The sequence below is a fragment of the Phocoena phocoena genome, chromosome 1 (assembly GCF_963924675.1).
Source record: "Phocoena phocoena chromosome 1, mPhoPho1.1, whole genome shotgun sequence".
NCBI classification, from domain to species: Eukaryota; Metazoa; Chordata; class Mammalia; order Artiodactyla; family Phocoenidae; genus Phocoena; species Phocoena phocoena.
Window position 1 is genome coordinate 175,126,933 of NC_089219.1, and position 7,992 is coordinate 175,134,924.

Below are 7,992 nucleotides of genomic sequence, written 5' to 3' on the forward strand. Positions count from 1 at the left end.
GAAATCATTAGCCTTATAAATTGCTCAAAGTTCACATTAAGAAATAAATCTTTTTCCGTAGATTCTGCAAAAGACTTTGCTTCATTCCAGTAATTTTGGCAAAATATTGGCTGCCTGGTTTATGTGTTAATGAGAATTTCTCCATGCTGCTGCTCTAACCTAAAAGCTCCAATCTACTTACCTGTCTGTGTTCTCTATTCCCGATGCTTTATCTCTGCCTCTAGCTTTGACAGCAAGATTCACTTCCTGATTAGCTTCCAAGTTCAAAATTCATTACTTCTTTTCAGTGCCAAGATATATTGAGAATAACACTTTTAAATGTCACACAGTCACTAGAAGCTCAGAGAATCATTATCAAACATTTTACTATCCGATATCTAATAGAGTTTACGATGTACCGAAAGTACAAAGAAAACATTAAAGGAAAGTGAAAATAAGTGCATAGATATTATTTAGAATTGCTAAGAGACTATATAGTGTACTATGCAAATTCTTACATGTCAACTCATTTAGCTTTGGCATTCCTAGTGAAAAGTTATTGTCAAGACCATTTAACCAAAGAAGAAATCAAGGCCCAAAATGGCTAATCCAGCTTTCTTAATAACACTTTACTTGTATGTGGTAAATTTGGCTTGTAAAACTAGTAGAGCTGCATACTCTAAGCCATGTTCTTAATACATGCCATCACTGCCTTTTAAATCTAACATAGTACAGAGTTTTATATGATTTACTCATTTTTAAATTTACTCCTACTTATTGCACACATTAATTGTGCATCTACTATGTGCTCAATGGTAGGTTGCAATAAGTTTCTAGCTCATAAAAGCATTCACTGGGGCTGCCATTTTGAGAATAGACTGATCTAGACAAGTATAGAAGCAAAGATATCCATTAGCAGATGATTACAGTCCAGGGAGGAGAAAATGAGGCTAGGTGGTAGGATTAAACTTTGGTGGTGGTGAGATATAATCAAATACTATGTATATATATATATATATATATATATGAAATGATTTCAGAAGAGGTCCAAGATAGAAATACATATTTGGAAATCATCAGCTTACAAAATAATTCTATATATCATCTTTTGGTGTATCCCATGGTAAGATGAAGATAAATATAAAATAAAATCTCGTACTATAGTACTCTTGTGATATTACAATAATGCATTTGAATTATGACATCAGAAACAATGCATGTAAAATCCATTACACAGTTAATTAAAAAGTCATAATTTTAAAATCTTTGGTGAGTACTATTTTTCAATCAGTTGTCCACTCACTCTAATTGAATTATAGCTTTGTTATTTCATTGCCTATTGTTAAGAGTTACAATATGTTAAAGTGATGACATGGTACTATTTCTTTTATGTGGCAACCTACATTTTTTTTTTTTTTTTTTTTTTTGCGGTACGCGGGCTTCTCACTGTTGTGGCCTCTTCAGCTGCGGAGCACAGGCTCCGGACGTGCAGACTCAGCGGCCATGTCTCACGGGCCCAGCCGCTCCGCATGTGGGATCCTCCCGGACCGGGACACGAACCTGTGTCCCCTGCATTGGCATGCGCACTCTCAACCATTGTGCCACCAGGGAAGCCAGGCAACCTACATTTTAACCATAAAATCTGAAATAGAAAGTGTAAAAAAAAAGAAGCCATTAGTACAACTATTTTTTTAATCTCTTAATGAAAATAGTTTTCATCTACTGAATGTAACCATACACTAATTGGAAAATAAGAACTGAGTTTATCAGTTATAGTTATCAGAAATAGCAAAATTACTACATGGGCTTTTTCTACTAACACACATGAAAAACTTTATTCTAGTCTTTTCCTTTTTTTAAGCTTTTATTTTAAACTGAGGTATAATTTACAATGTTGTGTTAGTTTCAAGTGTACAGCAAAGTGAGTTAGTTATACATATATATGTATATATATATATGCACATATATATATATTCTTTTTCAGGTTCTTTTCCATTATAGGTTATTACAAGATATTGAATATAGTTCCCTGTGAAATACAGTAGGGCCTTGTTGTTTACCTATTTTATATATAGTATGGTGTATATGTTAATCTCAAACTTCTAATTTATCTGCCCCTCCCCCATTCCACTATCTCCTTTGGTAACCATAAGTTTGTTTTCTAAGTCTGTGAGTCTATTTCTGTTTTGTAAATAAGTTCATTTGTATCATTTTTTTTAGATTCTACAAATAAGTGATATCATGTGATACTTGTCGTTCTCTGTCTGACTTACTTCACTTAATATGAGAATCTCTAGGTCCATCCATGTTGCTGCAAATGGCAATATTTCATTCTTCTTTATTCTAGCCTTTTTCTAATAAAAAATAGTTACAGGTTTTGTGACAACATGAATTGGAGAGGACTAGAGTTATTTAATCAGTGATTTTGAAATCAATACATGTCAAGACCCTGAAAAAGCATTAACAAGTAATGATGCCCTGAGCCATTCCGCAGTCCGACCACATATTATGCTGTGCCATCACCACAGAAAGATGTGATGAAGTAAGAACTGCCTAATTCACTCCTTCAGCCTATCCATTTCCCATAGCTAGGATAAGGTGCCTCAGATTAACCAGTGTCCTGTATGAAATGTATAGAGGATGCCCATCAGGGAAACTGCCTAATATGCCTAAGCAGTCCTAAAACAGGATATTTTTTATAGGAAAATCACATTATTTATGAAAAAATTCATCAAACTCTGTTGATTTTACTACCTGCAGCACTACTGGAGATTATTTACTTCAGAGTATTAACTTGAATAAAAATGTTCCCTATAGTACTTTTTATGTACTACAAATATTACATATATTGTCATACATTACATTGTTACATTATATTGTGTTACATTATGTTACGTCATGTTGTATTGTGTCGTTATATGTTATATGCTGTATCATACTATATTATACTGTATTATAATTAGATGCTTAGGATTAATGCTATCATTACTTAAATTATGGGCTTCTTTAGAACATTAAGTTTCTATCAATTATATTTATTTACATATACTGTTGAATTCTGTCAATTACGTCATAGGCAAGAGCTCCATTTATTAAGTAAACAAATGTATGAGTAAAAGTTAGGTCTTATTGAACAGTTGATTTGACATCAATACAGCTATTAAATATGTAGGGATCTAATAAGTTCATGTATCCATCTAAATAAAAAGGGTACGCCTCCCATTTGAAAGACACCTTGTCAGAGAACAGTACTGGAAATGGCACAGTCAAGTTTTATTTTGGTAATTATTATAGAAAATATAAAGTTTCTATATGCCCAAGCCTGAAACAGAATTACATATTATTTATTTTAGATACATTACTTTCAATAATGCTCTATGTGATACCTCTTCTGAGTTGTATAGCTGAATATTTCTGTTCCAGTGTACTAAATATTGATAATGGAGATTCTCTCAGATGGCCCAGTTTCTTCCTCCTTTCCTAGACCTTTGATACCTCAATGTTCCAAGTGTCTATCAGCAAAACTGAAAATATAGCTAGCTCTCCTTTTGTGTAATCCTTCTATCATTGGAACACATGGCTATGCAGAAAATCGTTGACCAAAAAAGTGAGTAAACTACCGACTCCTATTTTTATAGTTGTAATTGATTCAGTTTATAGTATAAAAAGAATCTGAGTAGTTTATGTTCAATTCATTTGTCTATTAGATTAAGTTCATGCCGTACTAGAAATCTAGGTTTGTTACCTTTAAAAGTAAGGCAGAAGCAGTTCAATCACATAATGGAATATCCATATATTCAGGAAGCTGATTTAGAAAATGTGATATGAAAAATCTCTCAACTACGTTACTCTTATTATGGTTATTTTTTTCTTTAAAAATACTTTAGAAATGTTCTATGTAGGGATAGTCTACTTATCCTTACCCAATCTGGTGGGAAAAAAAATGCTGTGTAAATTTTAGAAGCGAATATTTTCTGTAAAATAGCAACTTAAAGAGGTTTCACATTCCTCTTTGAAGCCATTAAAAGGAATATCTGGACTTCTAATGCAAAATTAAACTTATCTTACATGGTACAGTAGCACAAAATTTAATTAAGGAAATAAAGATGTTCATAAAACTTTAAAAATTATTTTTCAATTTCTGTCACGTTTTTTGGAAAAGAAAATTACGTGTAGTGTTTTTTAGTAACTTCATTCACAAAAGTACACTATCTTTATAAGAAAATGCTATGCTTGTGAAAGTCATTTTAAGTTGAAGTATTTACATTGTGTGATAGTGATGGTAAATGCCATTCACATGGGTTTACACCCTAATTAACCCTAACTGGTAATATTTAAGCAGACTACTTGTTAAATTAAACATTATGATTATGTACTTTCACTAAAATAAATACACCTGATATTCCAATACTTCTCTTTTGCCTTCAGAATCCTTTCTCTGAGCAATAATATTCTATATGCATATTTTAATGATCTCTTTTCATGGAAATTGATGAAGTGTATATTAAAAAGGACATATCTTAAAATCAAGCAGTTTAGAAATATTGTGCTTAGAAAGATAAATGAGCAATGATCCTTACTTTTTTTTAATATCAATATGAAAATCCCTAAAATTTTAGTTTAGTTTATATAAGTATACTTAACAGTACATACAAGCGGGGTCATTATTGTAAGGATGCATTTTGAAGCATAACTTTTCAAAAAAATAATGATAGAGAATAGAAATTGTGGCAGGTAGGTTGCACACTGCCTGATACCATAATGCTATTTCTATCAGCCATGTAAATAAAAAATTCAGTCAACATTTGCTTATTTTTTGACATCTTGCCAAAAGCACGTTAGACTGAAATTTTTTGCACTGAATAAGTGAAATGTAATATTTTGTGTCACTGTGCTTACAGAAAGCACAATCTTTGTTACGACTTATGCCTTTCAGATAACCTTTAGACCCCAAGTAGCTTCAAAAAGCCATTTCTTGGGCTTCCCTGGTGGCGCAGTGGTTAAGAGTCCGCCTGCCGATGCAGGGGACACGTGTTCGTGCCCCGGTCCGGTGCGGAGCGTCTGGGCCCGTGAGCCATGGCCGCTGAGCCTGCGCGTCTGGAGCCTGTGCTCCGCAACGGGAGAGGCCACAACAGTGAGAGGCCCGCGTACAGCAAAAAAAAAAAAAAAAAAAAAAAAAAAGCCATTTCTTCCCCTGCAGCAAGCAGACAGTATAGATAACCAGGGGCTCCTTTGTGTTTGGGTGACTCAGGTGACAACCTGGCAACTGGCAGAGGAAGGCAAGGTTGGTAGCCAGATAGGCCTCCAGCTACACTCTTGATTCAGTGTCTAACTCCCTCTAGAAGAGCAGGTCTTTAAGGAAGAAAGAGGGATTTTGACATGGAATCTGAATGTCACATCAAATGTTTCCAAATTTATTGGGGAAGAAGCGTATACCTGGGACTCATTTCTTAAATATTTGAGAATTTAAGCATAAGAACATGATTTGAGAATTTTCCCTTTGGAATAAAACTAAATTTGATATGATTTGGGTGAGTTTTATCTGTTTTGTTTTTACCAACATGTGTTCCAGGAATGAAATTATTCCTCCTTTGAACTCTGAAAAATAGCATAATTCCTATTACCATGATTATTTGTAAAGACTAGTGTGTCAGATTCAAGGATTTTGTGCCTGTCTTAATTCAGCCTCCCAACAGAGGAAAACTTTATTCATTCTTTCCCTATCCCCATGTGTGTCTAGGCACCTGTGTGTGTTTGTGTGGGTGGGTAGGAACTTAGCAGAGTATTTCCCCATGTCTTGATCGCATTTATGAAATCATCTCTAAGACTGGGATTGTCAATGAACAGCAACAAGACGGCCATTCTTGATCTGTTTAGAAAATCATTTTACTTGATGTCCAACCAACTGGGTCTGGTCTTTGAAAATAAGTTATTTACCATAGAAGGGAAAATGAGTAAATGTTAAAAGCATTATGTTTTGCTCAAATCATTGCATTCAGCTGCAATGGATCATAAATATCAATTCAGTAAAAACCAAATCATTGCACTCACTTATGCATTCCCTTCTGATTTTCTTCATTCTAATAAATAAATAAAAAGAACAGATAATCATATGGTATGGATGATATTGTTTGAGAAATTTTTAGTAGGTTTCATTGGAAAAAGTGGTTAATGAGGAGAAGAAACACGTTTGCCCTGTTCAATACTGAATCTCCAATTCCAATCATTGTGCCTGACATATGGAAAATTTTTTTTGCTTTGTTCGTTTAATTTTTTTTTCTTTTTAAAGTAAATTGTTGGTGATTGAGGGGAAAAAGAAGATAGAGAAATTTTTATGTTACATTATAGACGATACGAAATAGAAATTTTGGAACAGATTTTACATTGCAAGTGCTGCAGATTTTATTTAGAATCTATAGAAAAGGAAAAATGGAAGCAAGTGTTTATTAAATAGAAGAATCTGTTATGAGAACATGGATGGACATCTTTTGAGTGTTTCCTAAAGCAAAATTATTTACTTTTGAGAAACTTTAAATTAGACAGATGAAGATAAACTTGTAATGCACTAAAATTAAATGAGTGCAAGACAAATCCCAATTTGTATAGATACAGAATAAAGAATCTAAATATGTCAATGGACTATAGATATCAACTAATAATAGATGAATACATGCACTTTCACAGGCTCATGGCTTCTGCTTATTAGTTTTAAAGGATGGTAAAAGAAAGAATAACTCATTTGGCAGGTCAATAGTAGAATTTTATTGATTTCATAATGTCATGTCATGGATCTCCAAAACTATCCATGTATGTTCTGTATATGAATCTTGGAAGAATATACATTTACTGTCAATGTGAGTTATCTTAAAAGTAAAATTACATTTAATGCATAATTTTCTTCTTTTTCTTTAACATGCTGTATTAATTTCCTAGGGCTGCCATAAAAAATGACCACAAACCAGGTGGCTTAAGACAATAGAAATTTATTCCCTGACAGTTCAAGAGGCCAGAGTCCAAAGTCAAAGTGCCAACATGATTGGTTCTCTCTGGAGGCTCTTGGGGAAAAATCTACTTGCTTGCCTCTTTCCTAGCTTCTGGTGGCTTCCAGCCATCTTTGGCATTCCTTGGCTTCAAGTGGCATAACCCCAAACTCTGCCTCTTGGAAAAGTCTTTGAAATACACTTTAGAGATTTAAGATTTTGGCTCAAAACATTATTGTGAATATAGCATTCCTTGTGTAGGGGAGTATATGTTACGTTTAAAAAGATGCAATAAACTGATATGTCTATAAATTGAGAATTTTACTTAATTCAACTTTTTGAATTAAGTAATTTTTTACTTAATTTTTTTGAATTAAGTTAGTTTTTTAATTCAATAATTAACCCATACAAATTTAGGTTTCCTTAATAAAAAACACAGACTTAAGTTGTCTTTGTCATTTCATTTTTTAATATAATTTCCGTTTATAGACAGAAGAATTTGTAGATAATGCAATCTTGTGTTTCATTTCAACTTTATATAAAATATATATTACTCAGCCATAAAAAGGAACAAAATTGGGTCATTTGTAGAGATGTAGATGGATCTAGGGACTGTCATACAGAGTGAAGTAAGTCAGAAAGAGAAAAACAAATATTGTATATTAACGCATATATGTGGAACCTAGAAAAATGGTACAGATGAACCGGTTTGCAGGGCATAAATAGAGACACAGATGTAGAGAACAAACGTATGGACACCAAGGGGGGAAAGCGGCGGAGGTGGTGGTGGTGTGATGAATTGGGTGATTGGGATTGACGTGTATACACTAATATGTATAAAATGAATAACTAATAAGAACCTGCTGTATAAAAGAAAAATAAAATTCAAAAGAAAAAAATATATATTAAATCTAAATTTTGCTTCCTTGTTTTGGTATTGTAGAAATTCGTAGAGGTTTACATGCACTAATATATATAGGTGACTCTGCCATAAAATCCCAGTTTATAGAAGATGACTATTATTGCATATGCT